At 46.6% G+C, this 23166-nt stretch overlaps 1 protein-coding gene across 4 annotated transcripts in view; it reads right to left on the bottom strand.

The window, feature by feature from the left end:
- LOC140473196 (adenylate cyclase type 2-like) overlaps positions 1 to 23166 on the bottom strand; it is a 106973-nt gene that overhangs the window by 43661 nt on the left and 40146 nt on the right. The window contains exon 1 of one of the 4 annotated variants that reach the window (XM_072567576.1): positions 9132 to 9151. The exons of 2 other annotated variants lie outside the window; for them this stretch is intronic. The gene's annotated coding sequence lies outside the window, so the exon portion shown is untranslated. Of the gene's footprint in view, positions 1 to 8772; positions 8793 to 9131; positions 9152 to 23166 lie in introns of those variants that run through there. One more of the 4 variants, XM_072567575.1, reaches the window with a different exon arrangement.

The raw sequence follows: 23166 nt of genomic DNA, 5'->3' as shown, positions 1-23166 counted from the left end.
GTTCCCAAATAAACCTGAGGGATTATAACCTGGCACTGTGGGAATTTTAACCTGATGGAGGAACAGCGCTCCGAAAGCTAGTGTTCCCAAATAAACCTGAGGGATTATAACCTGGCGCTGTGGGAATTTTAACCTGATGGTGGAACAGCGCTCTGAAAGATAGTGTTCCCAAATAAACCTGAGGGATTATAACCTGGGTCTGTGGGAATTTTAACCTGATGGTGGAACAGCGCTCCGAAAGCTGGTGTTCCCAAATAAACCTGAGGGATTATAACCTGGCACAGTGGGAATTTTAACCTGAAGGCGGAACAGCGCTCCGAAAGCTGGTGTTCCCAAATAAACCTGTCGGATTATAACCTGGCACTGTGGGAATTTTAATCTGATGGTGGAACAGCGCTCCGAAAGCTAGTGTTCCCAAATAAACCTGTCGGATTATAACCTGGCCCTGTGGGAATTTTAACCTGATGGGGGAACAGCGCTCCGAAAGATACTGTTCCCAAATAAACCTGTCGGATTATAACCTGGCACAGTGGGAATTTTAACCTGAAGGCGGAACAGCGCTCCAAAAGCGAGTGTTCCCAAATAAACCTGTCGGATTATAACCTGGCTCTGTGGGAATTTTAACCTGAAGGAGGAACAGCGCTCCGAAAAATAGTGTTCCCAAATAAACCTGAGGGATTATAACCTGACACTGTGGGAATTTTATCCTGATGGAGGAACAGCGCTCCGAAAGCGAGTGTTCCCAAATAAACCTGAGGGATTATAACCTGGCGCTGTGGGAATTTTATCCTGATGTTGGAACAGCGCTCCGAAAGCTAGTGTTCCCAAATAAACCTGTCGGATTATAACCTGGCACTGTGGGAATTTTAACCTGATGGTGGAACAGCGCTCCGAAAGCTAGTGTTCCCAAATAAACCTGTCGGATTATAACCTGGGTCTGTGGGAATTTTAACCTGATGGGGGAACAGCGCTCCGAATGCGAGTGTTCCCAAATAAACCTGAGGGATTATAACCTGGCACTGTGGGAATTTTATCCTGATGGAGGAACAGCGCTCCGAAAGATAGTGTTCCCAAATAAACCTGTCGGATTATAACATGGCGCTGTGGGAATTTTAACGTGATGGTGGAACAGCGCTCCGAAAGCTGGTGTTCCCAAATAAACCTGAGGGATTATAACCTGGCGCTGTGGGAATTTAAACCTGATGGTGGAACAGCGCTCCGAAAGATAGTGTTCCCAAATAAACCTGAGGGATTATAACCTGGCTCTGTGGGAATTTTAACCTGAAGGCGGAACAGCGCTCCGAAAGCTAGTGTTCCCAAATAAACCTGAGGGATTATAACCTGGCACAGTGGGAATTTTAACCTGATGGTGGAACAGTGCTCCGAAAGCTGGTGTTCCCAAATGAACCTGTCGGATTATAACCTGGCGCTGTGGGAATTTTAACCTGATGGGGGAACAGCGCTCCGAAAGCGAGTGTTCCCAAATAAACCTGTCGGATTATAACCTGGCACTGTGGGAATTTTATCCTGATGGAGGAACAGCGCTCCGAAAGATAGTGGTCCCAAATAAACCTGTCGGATTATAACCTGGCACTGTGGGAATTTTATCCTGATGGAGGAACAGCGCTCCGAAAGCTAGTGTTCCCAAATAAACCTGTCGGATTATAACCTGGCTCTGTGGGAATTTTAACCTGAAGGAGGAACAGCGCTCCGAAAGATAGTGTTCCCAAATAAACCTGAGGGATTATAACCTGGCACTGTGGGAATTTTATCCTGATGGAGGAACAGCGCTCCGAAAGCGAGTGTTCCCAAATAGACCTGAGGGATTATAACCTGGCTCTGTGGGAATTTTAACCTGATGGTGGAACAGCGCTCCGAAAGCTAGTGTTCCCAAATAAACCTGTCGGATTATAACCTGGCACTGTGGGAATTTTAACCTGATGGTGGAACAGCGCTCCGAAAGCTAGTGTTCCCAAATAAACCTGTCGGATTATAACCTGGCGCTGTGGGAATTTTAACCTGATGGGGGAACAGCGCTCCGAATGCGAGTGTTCCCAAATAAACCTGTCGGATTATAACCTGGCACTGTGGGAATTTTATCCTGATGGAGGAACAGCGCTCCGAAAGATAGTGTTCCCAAATAAACCTGTCGGATTATAACCTGGCGCTGTGGGAATTTTAACCTGATGGAGGAACAGCGCTCCGAAAGCTAGTGTTCCCAAATAAACCTGTCGGATTATAACCTGGCACTGTGGGAATTTTATCCTGATGGAGGAACAGCGTTCCGAAAGATAGTGTTCCCAAATAAACCTGTCGGATTATAACCTGGGTCTGTGGGAATTTTAACCTGATGGTGGAACAGCGCTCCGAAAGCTGGTGTTCCCAAATAAACCTGAGGGATTATAACCTGGCACAGTGGGAATTTTAACCTGAAGGCGGAACAGCGCTCCGAAAGCTGGTGTTCCCAAATAAACCTGTCGGATTATAACCTGGCGCTGTGGGAATTTTAACCTGATGGGGGAACAGCGCTCCGAAAGATAGTGTTCCCAAATAAACCTGTCGGATTATAACCTGGCGCTGTGGGAATTTTAACGTGATGGTGGAACAGCGCTCCGAAAGCGAGTGTTCCCAAATAAACCTGTCGGATTATAACCTGGCACTGTGGGAATTTTATCCTGATGGAGGAACAGCGCTCCGAAAGCTAGTGTTCCCAAATAAACCTGTCGGATTATAACCTGGCTCTGTGGGAATTTTAACCTGAAGGAGGAACAGCGCTCCGTAAGATAGTATTCCCAAATAAACCTGAGGGATTATAACCTGGCGCTGTGGGAATTTTAACCTGATGGTGGAACAGCACTCCGAAAGATAGTGTTCCCAAATAAACCTGAGGGATTATAACCTGGCACTGTGGGAATTTTATCCTGATGGAGGAACAGCGCTCCGAAAGCGAGTGTTCCCAAATAAACCTGAGGGATTATAACCTGGCGCTGTGGGAATTTTAACCTGATGGTGGAACAGCGCTCCGAAAGCTAGTGTTCCCAAATAAACCTGTCAGATTATAACCTGGCACTGTGGGAATTTTAACCTGATGGTGGAACAGCGCTCCGAAAGATAGTGTTCCCAAATAAACCTGTCGGATTATAACCTGGCGCCGTGGGGATTTTAACCTGATGGGGGAACAGCGCTCCGAAAGCTAGTGTTCCCAAATAAACCTGTCGGATTATAACCTGGCGCCGTGGGGATTTTAACCTGATGGGGGAACAGCGCTCCGAAAGCTAGTGTTCCCAAATAAACCTGTCGGATTATAACCTGGCGCCGTGGGAATTTTAACCTGATGGGGGAACAGCGCTCCGAAAGCTGGTGTTCCCAAATAAACCTGAGGGATTATAACCTGGCGCTGTGGGAATTTAAACCTGATGGTGGAACAGCGCTCCGAAAGATAGTATTCCCAAATAAACCTGAGGGATTATAACCTGGCTCTGTGGGAATTTTATCCTGATGGAGGAACAGCGCTCCGAAAGATAGTGGTCCCAAATAAACCTGTTGGATTATAACCTGGATCTGTGGGAATTTTAACGTGATGGTGGAACAGCGCTCCGAAAGCTGGTGTTCCCAAATAAACCTGAGGGATTATAACCTGGCGCTGTGGGAATTTTAACCTGATGGTGGAACAGCGCTCCGAAAGATAGTATTCCCAAATAAACCTGAGGGATTATAACCTGGCGCTGTGGGAATTTTAACCTGATGGAGGAACAGCGCTCCGAAAGCTAGTGTTCCCAAATAAACCTGAGGGATTATAACCTGGCGCTGTGGGAATTTTAACCAGATGGTGGAACAGCGCTCCGAAAGCTGGTGTTCCCAAATAAACCTGAGGGATTATAACCTGGCGCTGTGGGAATTTTAACCTGAAGGAGGAACAGCGCTCCGAAAGCTAGTGTTCCCAAATAAACCTGAGAGATTATAACCTGGCTCAGTGGGAATTTTAACCTGATGGTGGAACAGCGCTCCGAAAGCTAGTGTTCCCAAATAAACCTGTCGGATTATAACCTGGGTCTGTGGGAATTTTAACCTGATGGTGGAACAGCGCTCCGAAAGCGAGTGTTCCCAAATAATCCTGAGGGATTATAACCTGGCTCAGTGGGAATTTTAACCTGAAGGCGGAACAGCGCTCCGAAAGCTGGTGTTCCCAAATAAACCTGTCGGATTATAACCTGGCACTGTGGGAATTTTAACCTGATGGTGGAACAGCGCTCCGAAAGCTAGTGTTCCCAAATAAACCTGTCGGATTATAACCTGGCGCTGTGGGAATTTTAACCTGATGGGGGAACAGCGCTCCGAAAGCGAGTGTTCCCAAATAAACCTGTCGGATTATAACCTGGCACTGTGGGAATTTTATCCTGATGGAGGAACAGCGCTCCGAAAGCTAGTGTTCCCAAATAAACCTGTCGGATTATAACCTGGCTCTGTGGGAATTTTAACCTGAAGGAGGAACAGCGCTCCGAAAGATAGTGTTCCCAAATAAACCTGTCGGATTATAACCTGGCACTGTGGGAATTTTAACCTGATGGTGGAACAGCGCCCCGAAAGCTAGTGTTTCCAAATAAACCTGTCGGATTATAACCTGGCGCCGTGGGAATTTTAACCTGATGGGGGAACAGCGCTCCGAATGCGAGTGTTCCCAAATAAACCTGTCGGATTATAACCTGGCACTGTGGGAATTTTATCCTGATGGAGGAACAGCGCTCCAAAAGATAGTGTTCCCAAATAAACCTGTCGGATTATAACCTGGCGCTGTGCGAATTTTAACGTGATGGTGGAACAGCGCTCCGAAAGCTGGTGTTCCCAAATAAACCTGAGGGATTATAACCTGGCGCTGTGGGAATTTAAACCTGATGGTGGAACAGCGCTCCGAAAGATAGTATTCCCAAATAAACCTGAGGGATTATAACCTGGCTCTGTGGGAATTTTAACCTGAAGGCGGAACAGCGATCCGAAATCTAGTGTTCCCAAATAAACCTGAGGGATTATAACCTGGCACAGTGGGAATTTTAACCTGATGGTGGAACAGTGCTCCGAAAACTGGTGTTCCCAAATAAACCTGTCGGATTATAACCTGGCGCTGTGGGAATTTTAACCTGATGGGGGAACAGCGCTCCGAAAGCGAGTGTTCCCAAATAAACCTGTCGGATTATAACCTGGCACAGTGGGAATTTTAACCTGAAGGCGGAACAGCGCTCCGAAAGCGAGTGTTCCCAAATAAACCTGTCGGATTATAACCTGGCTCTGTGGGAATTTTAACCTGAAGGAGGAACAGCGCTCCGAAAAATAGTGTTCCCAAATAAACCTGAGGGATTATAACCTGGCACTGTGGGAATTTTATCCTGATGGAGGAACAGCGCTCCGAAAGCGAGTGTTCCCAAATAAACCTGAGGGATTATAACCTGGCTCTGTGGGTATTTTAACCTGAAGGCGGAACAGCGCTCCGAAAGCTAGTGTTCCCAAATAAACCTGAGGGATTATAACCTGGTGCTATGGGAATTTTAACCTGATGGTGGAACAGCGCTCCGAAAGCTGGTGTTCCCAAATAAACCTGTCGGATTATAACCTGGCACAGTGGGAATTTTAACCTGATGGTGGAACAGTGCTCCGAAAGCTGGTGTTCCCAAATGAACCTGTCGGATTATAACCTGGCGCTGTGGGAATTTTAACCTGATGGGGGAACAGCGCTCCGAAAGCGAGTGTTCCCAAATAAACCTGTCGGATTATAACCTGGCACTGTGGGAATTTTATCCTGATGGAGGAACAGCGCTCCGAAAGATAGTGGTCCCAAATAAACCTGTCGGTTATAACCTGGCACTGTGGGAATTTTATCCTGATGGAGGAACAGCGCTCCGAAAGATAGTGTTCCCAAATAAACCTGTCGGATTATAACCTGGCTCTGTGGGAATTTTAACCTGAAGGAGGAACAGCGCTCCGAAAGATAGTGTTCCCAAATAAACCTGAGGGATTATAACCTGGCACTGTGGGAATTTTATCCTGATGGAGGAACAGCGCTCCGAAAGCGAGTGTTCCCAAATAGACCTGAGGGATTATAACCTGGCTCTGTGGGAATTTTAACCTGATGGTGGAACAGCGCTCCGAAAGCTAGTGTTCCCAAATAAACCTGTCGGATTATAACCTGGCACAGTGGGAATTTTAACCTGATGGTGGAACAGTGCTCCGAAAGCTGGTGTTCCCAAATGAACCTGTCGGATTATAACCTGGCGCTGTGGGAATTTTAACCTGATGGGGGAACAGCGCTCCGAAAGCGAGTGTTCCCAAATAAACCTGTCGGATTATAACCTGGCACTGTGGGAATTTTATCCTGATGGAGGAACAGCGCTCCGAAAGATAGTGGTCCCAAATAAACCTGTCGGTTATAACCTGGCACTGTGGGAATTTTATCCTGATGGAGGAACAGCGCTCCGAAAGCTAGTGTTCCCAAATAAACCTGTCGGATTATAACCTGGCTCTGTGGGAATTTTAACCTGAAGGAGGAACAGCGCTCCGAAAGATAGTGTTCCCAAATAAACCTGAGGGATTATAACCTGGCACTGTGGGAATTTTATCCTGATGGAGGAACAGCGCTCCGAAAGCGAGTGTTCCCAAATAGACCTGAGGGATTATAACCTGGCTCTGTGGGAATTTTAACCTGATGGTGGAACAGCGCTCCGAAAGCTAGTGTTCCCAAATAAACCTGTCGGATTATAACCTGGCACTGTGGGAATTTTAACCTGATGGTGGAACAGCGCTCCGAAAGCTAGTGTTCCCAAATAAACCTGTCGGATTATAACCTGGCGCTGTGGGAATTTTAACCTGATGGGGGAACAGCGCTCCGAATGCGAGTGTTCCCAAATAAACCTGTCGGATTATAACCTGGCACTGTGGGAATTTTATCCTGATGGAGGAACAGCGCTCCGAAAGATAGTGTTCCCAAATAAACCTGTCGGATTATAACCTGGCGCTGTGGGAATTTTAACCTGATGGAGGAACAGCGCTCCGAAAGCTAGTGTTCCCAAATAAACCTGTCGGATTATAACCTGGCACTGTGGGAATTTTATCCTGATGGAGGAACAGCGTTCCGAAAGATAGTGTTCCCAAATAAACCTGTCGGATTATAACCTGGGTCTGTGGGAATTTTAACCTGATGGTGGAACAGCGCTCCGAAAGCTGGTGTTCCCAAATAAACCTGAGGGATTATAACCTGGCACAGTGGGAATTTTAACCTGAAGGCGGAACAGCGCTCCGAAAGCTGGTGTTCCCAAATAAACCTGTCGGATTATAACCTGGCACTGTGGGAATTTTAACCTGATGGTGGAACAGCGCTCCGAAAGCTAGTGTTCCCAAATAAACCTGTCGGATTATAACCTGGCGCTGTGGGAATTTTAACCTGATGGGGGAACAGCGCTCCGAAAGCGAGTGTTCCCAAATAAACCTGTCGGATTATAACCTGGCACTGTGGGAATTTTATCCTGATGGAGGAACAGCGCTCCGAAAGCGAGTGTTCCCAAATAAACCTGTCGGATTATAACCTGGCTCTGTGGGAATTTTAACCTGAAAGAGGAACAGCGCTCCGTAAGATAATAGACAATAGACAATAGATGCAGGAGTAGGCCATTCTGCCCTTCGAGCCTGCACCGCCATTCAATATGATCATGGCTGATCATTCCTAATCAGTATCCTGTTCCTGCCTTATCTCCATACCCCTTGACTCCACTATCTTTAAGAGCTCTATCCAATTCTTTCTTAAAAGAATCCAGAGACTGGGCCTCCACTGCCCTCTGGGGCAGAGCATTCCACACAGCCACCACTCTCTGGGTGAAGTAGTTTCTCCTCATCTCTGTCCTAAATGGTCTACCCCGTATTTTTAAGTTGTGTCCTCTGGTTCGGCACTCCCCCATCAACGGAAATATGTTCCCTCCTGCCAGAGTGTCCAGTCCTTTCATAAGCCTATACGTTTCAATCAGATCCCCTCTCAGTCTTCTAAACTCAAGGGTATACAAGCCCAGTCGCTTCAGTCTTTCCGTGTAAGGCAATCCTGCCATTCCAGGAATTGACCTCGTGAACCTACGCTGCACTCCCTCAATAGCCAGAATGTCTTTCCTCAAATTTGGAGACCAGAACTGTACACAGTACTCCAGGTGTGGTCTCACCAGGGCCCTGTACAGCTGCAGAAGCACCTCTTTGCTTCTATACTCAATCCCTCTTGTTATGAAGGCCAGCATGCTATTAGCCTTCTTCACGACCTGCTGTACCTGCATGCTTGCCTTCATTGACTGGTGTACAAGAACACCCAGATCTCTCTGAACAGCCCCTTTACCTAATTTGATACCATTGAGGTAGTAATCTGCCTTCCTGTTCTTGCCACCAAAGTGGATAACCAGACATTTATCCACATTAAACTGCATCTGTCATGCATCTGCCCACTCACCTAACTTGTCCAGGTCACCCTGTAATCCCCTAACATCCTCATCACATTTCACCCTACCACCTAGCTTTGTGTCATCAGCAAATTTGCGAATGTTATTGCTGATACCATCTTCTATATCATTTACATATATTGTAAAAAGCTGCGGTCCCAGCACGGATCCCTGCGGTACCCCACTGGTCACTGCCTGCCATTTCGAAATGGAGCCGTTAATCACTACCCTTTGTTTCCTGTTAGCCAACCAATTCTCTATCCAATCTAGTACTTTGCCCCCAATCCCGTGCGCCCTAATTTTACTCACTAACCTCTTGTGTGGGACTTTATCAAAAGCTTTCTGAAAGTCCAGGTACACTACATCCACTGGATCTCCCTCGTCCATCTTCCGAGTTACATCCTCAAAAAATTCAAGAAGATTAGTCAAGCATGATTTCCCCTTCATAAATCCATGCTGACTCTGTCCTATCCTGTTACTATTATCCAGATGTGCCGTAATTTCATCCTTTATAATAGACTCCAGCATCTTTCCCACCACTGAGGTCAGACTAACTGGTCTATAATTTCCTGCTTTCTCCCGCCCACCCTTCTTAAAAAGTGGCACAACATTAGCCGCCCTCCAATCCTCAGGAACCAACCCCGATTCTATTGAACTCTGGAAAATAATCACCAGCGCATCCACGATTTCCCGAGCCACCTCCTTCAGTACCCTGGGATGCAGGCCATCAGGTCCCGGAGACTTATCAACCTTCAGACCTAACAGTCTCTCCAACACCAAATCCTGGCAAATAGAAATTCCCTTAAATTCAGGTCCTTCAGCCACTGTATTCCCAAATAAACCTGAGGGATTATAACCTGGCGCTGTGGGAATTTTAACCTGATGGTGGAACAGCACTCCGAAAGATAGTGTTCCCAAATAAACCTGAGGGATTATAACCTGGCACTGTGGGAATTTTATCCTGATGGAGGAACAGCGCTCCGAAAGCGAGTGTTCCCAAATAAACCTGAGGGATTATAACCTGGCGCTGTGGGAATTTTAACCTGATGGTGGAACAGCGCTCCGAAAGCTAGTGTTCCCAAATAAACCTGTCGGATTATAACCTGGCGCTGTGGGGATTTTAACCTGATGGTGGAACAGCGCTCCGAAAGCTAGTGTTCCCAAATAAACCTGTCGGATTATAACCTGGCGCCGTGGGGATTTTAACCTGATGGGGGAACAGCGCTCCGAAAGCTAGTGTTCCCAAATAAACCTGTCAGATTATAACCTGGCGCCGTGGGAATTTTAACCTGATGGGGGAACAGCGCTCCGAATGCGAGTGTTCCCAAATAAACCTGTCGGATTATAACCTGGCGCTGTGGGAATTTTAACGTGATGGTGGAACAGCGATCCGAAAGCAGGTGTTCCCAAATAAACCTGAGGGATCATAACCTGGCGGTGTGGGAATTTAAACCTGATGGTGGAACAGCGCTCCGAAAGATAGTGTTCCCAAATAAACCTGAGGGATTATAAACTGGCTCTGTGGGAATTTTATCCTGATGGAGGAACAGCGCTCCGAAAGATAGTGGTCCCAAATAAACCTGTTGGATTATAACCTGGATCTGTGGGAATTTTAACGTGATGGTGGAACAGCGCTCCGAAAGCTGGTGTTCCCAAATAAACCTGAGGGATTATAACCTGGCGCTGTGGGAATTTTAACCTGATGGTGGAACAGCGCTCCGAAAGATAGTATTCCCAAATAAACCTGAGGGATTATAACCTGGCGCTGTGGGAATTTTAACCTGATGGAGGAACAGCGCTCCGAAAGCTAGTGTTCCCAAATAAACCTGAGGGATTATAACCTGGCGCTGTGGGAATTTTAACCAGATGGTGGAAGAGCGCTCCGAAAGCTGGTGTTCCCAAATAAACCTGAGGGATTATAACCTGGCACTGTGGGAATTTAAACCTGATGGTGGAACAGCGCTCCGAAAGATAGTGTTCCCAAATAAACCTGAGGGATTATAACCTGGCGCTGTGGGAATTTTAACCTGAAGGAGGAACAGCGCTCCGAAAGCTAGTGTTCCCAAATAAACCTGAGGGATTATAACCTGGCTCAGTGGGAATTTTAACCTGATGGTGGAACAGCGCTCCGAAAGCTAGTGTTCCCAAATAAACCTGTCGGATTATAACCTGGGTCTGTGGGAATTTTAACCTGATGGTGGAACAGCGCTCCGAAAGCGAGTGTTCCCAAATAATCCTGAGGGATTATAACCTGGCGCTGTGGGAATTTTAACCTGATGGTGGAACAGCGCTCCGAAAGATAGTATTCCCAAAAAACCTGAGGGATTATAGCCTGGCGCTGTGGGAATTTTAACCTGAAGGAGGAACAGCGCTCCGAAAGCTAGTGTTCCCAAATAAACCTGAGGGATTATAACCTGGCTCAGTGGGAATTTTAACCTGATGGTGGAACAGCGCTCCGAAAGATAGTGTTCCCAAATAAACCTGTCGGATTATAACCTGGCGCTATGGGAATTTTAACCTGAAGGCGGAACAGCGCTCCGAAAGCTGGTGTTCCCAAATAAACCTGTCGGATTATAACCTGGGTCTGTGGGAATTTTAACCTGATGGTGGAACAGCACTCCGAAAGCGAGTGTTCCCAAATAAACCTGTCGGATTATAACCTGGGTCTGTGGGAATTTTAACCTGATGGTGGAACAGCGCTCCGAAAGCTAGTGTTCCCAAATAAACCTGAGGGATTATAACCTGGTGCTATGGGAATTTTAACCTGAAGGCGGAACAGCGCTCCGAAAGCTGGTGTTCCCAAATAAACCTGTCAGATTATAACCTGGCACTGTGGGAATTTTAACCTGATGGTGGAACAGCGCTCCGAAAGCTAGTGTTCCCAAATAAACCTGTCGGATTATAACCTGGCGCCGTGGGAATTTTAACCTGATGGGGGAACAGCGCTCCGAAAGCTAGTGTTCCCAAATAAACCTGTCGGATTATAACCTGGCGCCGTGGGAATTTTAACCTGATGGGGGAACATCGCTCCGAATGCGAGTGTTCCCAAATAAACCTGTCGGATTATAACCTGGCGCTGTGGGAATTTTAACGTGATGGTGGAACAGCGATCCGAAAGCTGGTGTTCCCAAATAAACCTGAGGGATTATAACCTGGCGCTGTGGGAATTTAAACCTGATGGTGGAACAGCGCTCCGAAAGATAGTATTCCCAAATAAACCTGAGGGATTATAACCTGGCTCTGTGGGAATTTTAACCTGAAGGCGGAACAGCGATCCGAAAGCTAGTGTTCCCAAATAAACCTGAGGGATTATAACCTGGCACAGTGGGAATTTTAACCTGATGGTGGAACAGTGCTCCGAAAGCTGGTGTTCCCAAATAAACCTGTCGGATTATAACCTGGCGCTGTGGGAATTTTAACCTGATGGGGGAACAGCGCTCCGAAAGCGAGTGTTCCCAAATAAACCTGTCGGATTATAACCTGGCACTGTGGGAATTTTATCCTGATGGAGGAACAGCGCTCCGAAAGATAGTGGTCCCAAATAAACCTGTTGGATTATAACCTGGATCTGTGGGAATTTTAACGTGATGGTGGAACAGCGTTCCGAAAACTGGTGTTCCCAAATAAACCTGAGGGATTATAACCTGGCGCTGTGGGAATTTTAACCTGATGGTGGAACAGCGCTCCGAAAGATAGTATTCCCAAATAAACCTGAGGGATTATAACCTGGCGCTGTGGGAATTTTAACCTGATGGAGGAACAGCGCTCCGAAAGCTAGTGTTCCCAAATAAACCTGAGGGATTATAACCTGGCGCTGTGGGAATTTTAACCTGATGGTGGAACAGCGCTCCGAAAGCTGGTGTTCCCAAATAAACCTGAGGGATTATAACCTGGCACTGTGGGAATTTAAACCTGATGGTGGAACAGCGCTCCGAAAGATAGTATTCCCAAATAAACCTGAGGGATTATAACCTGGCGCTGTGGGAATTTTAACCTGAAGGAGGAACAGCGCTCCGAAAGCTAGTGTTCCCAAATAAACCTGAGGGATTATAACCTGGCTCAGTGGGAATTTTAACCTGATGGTGGAACAGCGCTCCGAAAGCTAGTGTTCCCAAATAAACCTGTCGGATTATAACCTGGCGCTATGGGAATTTTAACCTGAAGGCGGAACAGCGCTCCGAAAGCTAGTGTTCCCAAATAAACCTGAGGGATTATAACCTGGCGCTGTGGGAATTTTAACCTGATTGAGGAACAGCGCTCCGAAAGCTAGTGTTCCCAAATAAACCAGTCGGATTATAACCTGGCGCTGTGGGAATTTTAACCTGAAGGCGGAACAGCGCTCCGAAAGCTAGTGTTCCCAAATAAGCCTGAGGGATTATAACCTGGCGCTGTGGGAATTTTAACCTGATGGTGGAACAGCGCTCCGAAAGATTGTGTTCCCAAATAAACCAGTCGGATTATAACAAGCTCAAAGTTTATGCTTTGGCCGAGAGGGCGAGGGGACTGGTTCACTCCCGGGGATAACAGTTGGGAGAGCGAGTTAGTGGGAAACAGAGGGGAACAGCCGGGAGGAGATGGGAAGGGGACCGCAGGGATTCGGGAGAAGGGTGTAGCCGTCAGGTATGTCGGAGAGGATGAGGAATGTGGTTCATCGACATTATCAGTGACAATAATTCCCTTGCAGACATGACAGTGACACACTCCAGACAGTTCTATAAATAAACCACCCCGAACCCCTCAATTAGATTCCAGTCTGTAACTCCCTCCCGGGGTATCTGTTATTCTGTATATAAACCACCCCGAACCCCTCGATTAGATTCCAGTCTGTAACCTACTACCGGGGTATCTGTTATTCTGTATATAAACCACCCCGAACCCCTCGATTAGATTCCAGTCTGTAACTCCCTCCCGGGGTATCTGTTATTCTGTATATAAACCACCCTGAACCCTTCGAATACATTCCAGTCTGTAACCTACTCCCGGGGTATCTGTTATTCTGTATATAAACCACCCCGAACCCCTCGATTAGATTCCAGTCTGTAACTCACTCCCGGGGTATCTGTTATTCTGTATATAAACCACCCCGAACCCCTCCTTAGATTCCAGTCTGAAACTCCCTCCCGGGGTATCTCTTATTCTGTGTATAAACCACCCCGAACCCCTCGATTAGATTCCAGTCTGTAACTCCCTCCCGGGTATCTGTTATTCTGTATATAAACCACCCCGAACCCCTCGATTAGATTCCAGTCTGTAACTCCCTCCCGGGGTATCTGTTATTCTGTATATAAACCATCCCGAACCCCTCGATTAGATTCCAGTCTGTAACTCCATCCCGGGTATCTGTTATTCTCTGTATAAACCACCCCGAACCCCTCGATTAGATTACAGTCTGTAACTCCCTCCCGGGGTATCTGTTATTCTGTATATAAACCACCCCGAACCCCTCGATTAGATTCCAGTCTATAACTCCCTCCCGGGGTATCTGTTATTCTGTATATAAACCACCCCGAACCCCTCGATTAGATTCCAGTCTGTAACTCCCTCCCGGAGTATCTGTTATTCTGTATATAAACCACCCCGAACCCCTCGATTAGATTCCAGTCTGTAACTCCCTCCCGGGGTATCTGTTATTCTGTATCTAAACGACCCTGAACCCCTCGATTAGATTCCAGTCTGTAACTCCCTCCCGGGTATCTGTTATTCTGTATATAAACCAGCCCGGACCCCTCGATTAGATTCCAGTCCGTAACTCCCTCCCGGGTGTCTGTTATTCTGTATATAAACCACCCTGAACCCCTCGATTAGATTCCAGTCTGTAACTCCCTCCCGGGGTATCTGTTATTCTGTATATAAACCACCCTGAACCCCTCGATTAGATTCCAGTCTGTAATTCCCTCCCGGGGTATCTGTTATTCTGTTTTTAAACCACTCCGAACCCCTCGATTAGATTCCAGTCTGTAACTCCCTCCCGGGGTATCTGTTATTCTGTATATAAACCACCCTGAACCCCTCGATTAGATTCCAGTCTGTAACTCCCTCCCGGGGTATCTGTTATTCTGTATATAAACCACCCTGAACCCCTCGATTAGATTCCAGGCTGTAACTCCCTCCCGGGGTATCTGTTATTCTGTGTATAAACCACCCCGAACCCGATTAGATTCCAGTGTGTAACTTACTCCCGGGGTATCTGTTCTTCTGTATATAAAGCACCCCGAACCCCTCGATTAGATTCCAGTCTGTAACTCCCTCCCGGGTGTCTGTTATTCTGTATATAAACGACCCTGAACCCCTCGATTAGATTCCAGTCTGTAACTCACTCCCGGGGTATCTGTTATTCTGTATATAAACCACCCCGAACCCCTCGATTAGATTCTAGTCTGTAACTCACTCCCGGGTGTCTGTTATTCTGTATATAAACCACCCTGAACCCCTCGATTAGATTCTTGTCTGTAACTCACTCCCGGGTATCTGTTATTCTGTATATAAACCACCCTGAACCCCTCGATTAGATTCTAGTCTGTAACTCACTCCCGGGTGTCTGTTATTCTGTATATAAACGACCCCGAACCCCTTGATTAGATTCAAGTCTGTAACTCCCTCACAGGTATCTGTTATTCAGTATATAAACCACCCCGAACCCCTCGATTAGATTCCAGTCTGTAACTCACTCCCGGGTATCTGTTATTCTGTATATAAACCACCCTGAACCGCTCGATTCGATTCCATTCTGTAACTCACTCCCCGGGGTATCTGTTATTCTGTAGATAAACCACCCCGAACCCCTCGATTAGATTCCAGTCTGTAACTCCCTCCCGGGGTATCTGTTATTCTGTATATAAACCACCCCGAACCCCTCGATTAGATTCCAGTCTGTAACTCCCTCCCGGGGTGTCTGTTATTCTGTATATAAACCACCCCCAAACCCCTCGATTAGATTCCAGTCTGTCAGTCATTCCTGGGTATCTGTTATTCTGTATATAAACCACCCCGAACCCCTCGATTAGATTCCAGTCTGTAACTCCCTCCCGGGGTATCTGTTATTCTGTATATAAACCACCCTGAACCCCTCTATTAGATTCCAGTCTGTAACTCACTCCTGGGTGTCTGTTATTCTGGATATAAACCACCCCGAACCCCTCGATTAGATTCCAGTCTGTAACTCCCTCCCGGGTTTCTGTTATTCTGTATATAAACCACCCCGAACCCCTCGATTCGATTCCAGTCTGTAACCTACTCCCGGGGTATCTGTTATTCTGTATATAAACCACCCCGAACCCCTCGATTAGATTCCAGTCTGTAACTCATTCCCGGGGTGTCTGTTATTCTGTATATAAACCACCCCGAACTCCTCAATTAGATTCCAGTCTGGAATTCCCTCTCGGGTATCTGTTATTCTGTATATAAACCCCCCTGAACCCCTCAATTAGATTCCAGTCTGTAACTCCCTCCCGGGTATCTGTTATTCTGTATATAAACCCTCCCCGAACCCCTCAAATAGATTCCAGTCTGTAACTCACTCCCGGGTATCTGTTATTCTGTATATAAACCACCCCGAACCCCTCGATTAGATTCCAGTCTGTAACTTACTCCCGGCGTATCTGTTATTCTGAATATAAACCACCCCGAACCCCTTGATTAGATTCCAGTGTGTAACTCCCTCCCGGGTATCTGTTATTCTGTACAAAAACCACCCCGAACCCCTCGATTAGATTCCAATCTGTAACTCCCTCCCAGGTGTCTGTTATTCTGAATATAAACCACCCTGAACCCCTCGATTAGATTCCAGTCTGTTACTCAGTCCCGGGGTATCTGTTATTCTGTATATAAACCACCCCGAACCCCTCGATTAGATTCCAGTCTGTAACTCACTACCGGGGCATCTGTTTTCTGTATATAAACCACCCTGAACCCCTCGATTAGATTCCAATGTGTAACTCCCTCACGGGTATCTGTTATTCTGTAAATAAACCACCCCGAACCCCTCGATTAGACTCCAGTCTGTAACTCACTCCCGGGGTATCTGTTTTCTGTATATAAACCACCCTGAACCCCTCGATTAGATTCCAGTCTGTAACTCCCTCCCGGGGTATCTGTTATTTGGTATATAAACCACCCCGAACCCCTCGATTAGATTCCAGTCTGTAACTCCCTCCCGGGATATCTGTTATTTTGTCTGTTAACCACCCTGAACCCCTCGATTAGATTCCAATGTGTAACTCCCTCACGGGTATCTGTTATTCTGTATATAAACCACCCTGAACTCCTCGATTAGATTACAGTCTGTAACTCCCTCCCGGGGTATCTGTTTTCTGTATATAAACCACCCTGAACCCCTCGATTAGATTCCAGTCTGTAACTCCCTCCCGGGGTATCTGTTATTTGGTATATAAACCACCCCGAACCCCTCGATTAGATTCCAGTCTGAAATTCCCTCCCGGGGTATCTGTTATTCTGTTTTTAAACCACTCCGAACCCCTCGATTAGATTCCAGTCTGTAACTCACTACCGGGTATCTGTTATTCTGTATATAAACCCCCCCGAACCCCTCGATTAGATTCCAGTCTGTAACTCCCTCCCGGGGTATCTGTTATTCTGTATATAAACCACCCTGAACCCCTCGATTAGATTCCAATGTGTAACTCCCTCACGGGTATCTGTTATTCTGTAAATAAACCACCCTGAACCCCTCGATTAGATTCCAGTCTGTAACTCCCTCCCGGGGTATCTGTTATTTGGTATATAAACCACCCCGAACCCCTCGATTAGATTCCAGTCTGTAACTCATTCCCGGGGTATCTGTTATTCTGTATATAAACCACCCCGAACCCCTCGATTAGATTCCAGTCTGTAACTTACTCCCGGGGTATCTGTTATTCTGTATATAAACCACCCCGAACCCCTCGATTAGATTCCAGTCTGTAACTCCCTCCCGGGGTATCTGTTCTTTTGTATATAAAGCACCCCGAACCCCTCGATTAGATTCCAGTCTGTAACTCCCTCCCGGGTGTCTGTTATTCTGTATATAAACGACCCTGAACCCCTCGATTAGATTCCAGTCTGTAACTCCCTCCCGGGTATCTGTTATTCTGTATATAAACCACCCCGAACCCCTCGATTAGATTCCAGTCTGTAACTCCCTCCCGGGTGTCTGTTATTCTGTATATAAAGCACCCTGAACCCCTCGATTAGATTCCAGTCTGTAACTCCTTCCCGGGGTATCTGTTATTCTGTATATAAACCACCCCGAACCCCTCGATTAGATTCCAGTCTGTAACTCCCTCCCGGGTGTCTGTTATTCTGTATATAAAGCACCCTGAACCCCTCGATTAGATTCCAGTCTGTAACTCCTTCCCGGGGTATCTGTTATTCTGTTTTTAAACCACTCCGAACCCCTTGATTAGATTCCAGGCTGTAACTCCCTCCCGGGGTATCTGTTTTTCTGTATATAAACCACCCCGAACCCCTCGATTAGATTCCAGTCTGTAACTCATTCCCGGGGTATCTGTTATTCTGTATATAAACCAAACCGAGCCCCTCAATTAGATTCCAATCTGTAACTCCCTCCTGGGTATCTGTTATTCTGTAAATAAACCACCCCGAACCCCTCGATTAGACACCAGTCTGTAACTCACTCCCGGGGTATCTGTTATTCTGTATATAAACCACCCTGAACCCCTCGATTAGATTCCAGTCTGTAACTCCCTCCCGGGTGTCTGTTGTTCTGTATATAAACCACCCCGAACCCCTCGATTAGATTCCAGTCTGTAACTCACTCCCAGGTATCTGTTATTCTGTATATAAACCACCCCGAACCCCTTGATTAGATTCCAGTCTGTAACTCACACCCCGGGGTATCTGTTATTCTGTATATAAACCACCCTGAACCCCTCGATTAGATTCCAGTCTGTAACTCACTCCCAGGTGTCTGTTATTCTGTATATAAACCACCCTGAACCCCTCGATTAGATTCCAGTCTGTAACTCACTCCCAGGGTATCTGTTATTCTGTATATAAACCACCCTGAACCCCTCGATTAGATTGCAGTCTGAAACTCACCCCTGGGTATCTGTTATTCTGGATATAAACCATACCGAACCCCTCGATTAGATTCCAGTCTGCAACTCCCTCACGGGGTATCTGTTCTTCTGTATATAAACCTCCCCGAACCCCTCTATAAGATTCCAGTGTGTAACTCCCTCTCAGGGTATCTGTTATTCTGTATATAAACCACCCCGTACCACTCGATTAGATTCCAATCTGTAACTCTCTCCCGGGGTATCTGTTATTCTGTATATCAACCACCCCGAACCCCTCGATTAGATTCCAGTCTGTAACTCCCTTCCGGGTATCTGTTATTCTGTATATCAACCACCCCGAACCCCTCGATTAGATTCCAGTCTGTAACTCACTCCCGGGGTATCTGTTATTCTATATATAAACCACCCCGAACCCCTCAATTAGATTCCAGTCTGTAACTCCCTCCCGGGTATCTGTTATTCTGTATATTAACCCCCCCCGAACCCCTCGATTAGATTCCAGTCTGTAACTCCCTCCCGGGGTATCTGTTATTCTGTATATAAACCACCCCGAACCCCTCGATTACATTCCAGTCTGTAACTCCCTCCCGGGGTATCTGTTATTCTGTATATAAACCACCCTGAACCCCTCGATTCGATTCCAGTCTGTAACTCCATCCCAGGTGTCTGTTATTCTGTATATAAACCACCCTGAACCCCTCGATTAGATTCCAGTCTGTAACTCCCTCCCGGGTACCTGTTATTCTGGAAATAAACCACCCCGAACCCCTCGATTAGATTCCAGTCTGTAACTCCCTCCCGGGTATCTGTTATTCTGGATATATACCACCCCGAACCCCTCGATTAGATTCCAGTCTGTAACTCCCTCCCGGGTATCTGTTATTCTGTATATAAACCACCCCTGAACCCCTCGATTAGATTCCAGTCTGTAACTCCCTCCCGGGTATCTGTTATTATGTATATAAACCACCCCGAACCCCTCGATTAGATTCCAGTCTGTAACTCCCTCCCGGGGTATCTGTTATTCTGTATATAAACCACCCCGAACCCCTCGATTAGATTCCAGTCTGTAACTCCCTCCCGGGGTATCTGTTATTCTGTATATAAACCACCTTGAACCCCTCGATTAGATTCCAGTCTGTAACTCACTCCCGGGGTATCTGTTATTCTGTATATAAACCACCTTGAACCCCTCGATTAGATTCCAGTCTGTAACTCCCTCCCGGGGTATCTGTTATTCTGTATATAAACCACCCTGAACCCCTCGATTCGATTCCAGTCTGTAACTCACTCCCGGGGTATCTGTTTTCTGTATATAAACCACCCTGAACCCCTCGATTAGATTCCAGTCTGTAATTCACTCCCGGGGTATCTGTTATTTTGTATATAAACCACCTCGAACCCCTCGATTAGATTCCAATGTGTAACTCCCTCCCAGGTGTCTGTTATTCTGTATATAAACCACCCCGAACCCCTCGATTAGATTCCAGTCTGTAACTCACTCCTGGGTGTCTGTTATTCTGGATATAAACCATCCCAAACCCCTTGATGAGATTCCAGTCTGTAACTCACTCCCAGGTGTCTGTTATTCTGTATATAAACCATCCTGAACCCCTCGATTAGATTCCAGTCTGTAACTCCCTCTCGGGATATCTGTTATTCTGTATATAAACCACCCCGAACCACTCGATAAGATTCCAGTCTGTAACTCCCTCCCGGGTATCTGTTATTCTGTATTTAAACCACCCCGAACCCCTCGATTAGATTCCAGTCTGTAACTCCCTCCCGGGGTATCTGTTATTCTGTATATAAACCACCCTGAACCCCTCGATTAGATTCCAGTGTGTAACTCACTCCTGGGTGTCTGTTATTCTGGATATAAACCATCCCAAACCCCTTGATGAGATTCCAGTCTGTAACTCACTCCCGGGTATCTGTTATTCTGTATATAAACCACCCCCAAACCCCTCGATTAGATTCCAGTCTGTAAGTCACTCCCGGGTATCTGTTATTTTGTATATAAACCACCCCGAACCCCTCGATTAGATTCCAGTCTGTAACTCCCTCCCGGGTATCTGTTATTCTGTATATAAACCACCCCGAACCCCTCGATTAGATTCCAGTCTGTAACTCATTCCCGGGGTATCTGTTATTCTGTATATAAACCACCCCGAGCCCCTCGATTAGATTCCAGTCTGTAACTCACCCCCGGGGTATCTGATATTCCGTATATAAACCAACCCGAACCCCTCGATTAGATTCCAGTCTGTAACTCACTCCCAGGTATCTATTATTCTGAATAAAAACCACCCCGAACCCCTCGATTAGATTCCAGTCTGTAACTCCCTCCCGGGTATCTGTTATTCTGTATATAAACCACCCCGAACCCCTCGATTAGATTCCAGTCTGTAACTCCCTCCCGGAGTATCTGTTATTCTATATATAAACCACCCCGAACCCCTCGATTAGATTCCAGTCTGTAACTCACTCCCAGGTGTCTGTTATTCTGTATATAAACTCCCCCCGAACCCCTCGATTAGATTCCAGTCTGTAACTCCCTCCCGGGGTATCTGTTATTCTGTATATAAACCACCCCGAACCCCTCGATTAGATTCCAGTCTGTAACTCCCTCCCCGGGGTATCTGTTATTCTGTATATAAACCACCCCGAACCCCTCGATTAGATTCCAGACTGTAACTCCCTTCCGGGGAATCTGTTATTCTGTATATAAACCATCCTGAACCCCTCGATTAGATTCCAGTCTGTAACTCCCTCCCGGGGTGTCTGTTATTCTGTATATAACCCACCCTGAAACCCTCGATTAGATTCCAGTCTGTAACTCACTCCCGGGGTATCTGTTATTCTGTACATATACCACCCCGAACCCATCGATTAGATTCCAATCTGTAACTCCCTCCCGGGGTATCTGTTATTCTGTATATAAACCACTCCGAGCCCCTCGATTAGATACCAGTCTGTAACTACCTCCCGGGGTATCTGTTATTCTGAATATAAACCACCCCGAACCCCTTGATTAGATTCCAGTCTGTAACTCCCTCCCGGGGTATCTGTTATTCTGTATATAAACCACCCCGAACCCCTCGATTAGATTCCAATCTGTAACTCCCTCCCGGGGTATCTGTTATTCTGTATATAAACCACCCCGAACCCCTCGATTAGATTCCAGTCTGTAACTCCCTCCCGGGTGTCTGTTATTCTGTATATAAACCACCCCGAACCCCTCGATTAGATTCCAATCTGTTACTCAGTCCCGGGTATCTGTTATTCTGTATATAAACCACTCCGAGCCCCTCGATTAGATTCCAGTCTGTAACTCACTCCCGGGTAACTGTTATTCTGTACATAAACCACCCCCAAACCCCTCGATTAGATTCCAGTCTGTCAGTCACTCCCGGGTATCTGTTATTCTGTATATAAACCACCTCGAACCCCTCGATTAGATTCCAGTCTGTAACTCCCTCCCGGGTATCTGTTATTCTGTATTTTAACCACCCCGAACCGCTCGATTAGATTCCAGTCTGTAACTCACTGCCGGGTATCTGTTATTCTGGATATAAACCACCCCGAACCCCTCGATTAGATTACAATCTGTAACTCACTCCCGGGGTATCTGTTATAATGTATATAAACCACCCCGAACCCCTCGATTAGATTCCAGTCTGTAACTCCCTCCCGGGCTATCTGTTATTCTGTATATAAACCACCCCGAATCCCTCGATTAGATTCCAGTCTGTAACTCCCTCCCGGGGCGTCTGTTATTTTGTATATAAACCACCCTGAACCCCTCGATTAGATTCCAGTCTGTAACTCACTCCCGGGTATCAGTTATTCTGTATATAAACCACCCCGAATCCCTCGATTATATTCCAGTGAGTAACTCCCTCCCGGGGTATCTGTTATTCTGTATATAAACCACCCCGAACCCCTCGATTAGATTCCAGTGAGTAACTCCCTCCCGGTGTATCTGTTATTCTGTATATAAACCACCCCGAACCACTCGATTCGAAACCAGTCTGTAACTCACTCCTGGGTATGTGTTATTCTGTAAATAAACCGCCCTGAACCCCTCGATTAGATTCCAGTCTGTAACTCACTCCCGGATATCTGTTATTCTGTATATAAACCACCCCGAACCCCTCGATTAGATTCCAGTCTGTAACTCCCTCCTGGGTAACTGTTATTCTGTATATGAACTACCCCGAACCCCGCGATTAGATTCCAATCTGTAACTCACTCCCGGGGTATCTGTTATTCTGTATATAAACCACCCCGAACCCCTCGATTAGATTCCAGTGTGTAACTTCCTCCTGGCTATCTGTTATTCAGTATATAAAAAATCCCGAACCCCTCGATTAGATTCCAGTCTGTAACTCCCTCCCGGGTATCTGTTATTCTGTATATAAACCACCCTGAACCACTCGATTAGATTCCAGTCTGTAACTCACTCCTGGGTATCTGTAATTCTATATATAAACCACCCTAAACCCCTTGATTAGATTCCAGTATGTAACTCACTCCCGGGTATCTGTTATTCTGTATATAAACCACCCCGAACCCCTCGATTAGATTCCAGTCTGTAACTCCCTCCCGGGTCTCTGTTATTCTGTATATAAACCACCCTTAACCCCTCGATGAGATTCCAGTCTGTG

Source organism: Chiloscyllium punctatum, unplaced genomic scaffold, assembly GCF_047496795.1.
Source record: "Chiloscyllium punctatum isolate Juve2018m unplaced genomic scaffold, sChiPun1.3 scaffold_546, whole genome shotgun sequence".
In the NCBI taxonomy this organism is placed as follows: domain Eukaryota; kingdom Metazoa; phylum Chordata; class Chondrichthyes; order Orectolobiformes; family Hemiscylliidae; genus Chiloscyllium; species Chiloscyllium punctatum.
This window is presented reverse-complemented; position numbering and strand designations above follow the sequence as displayed.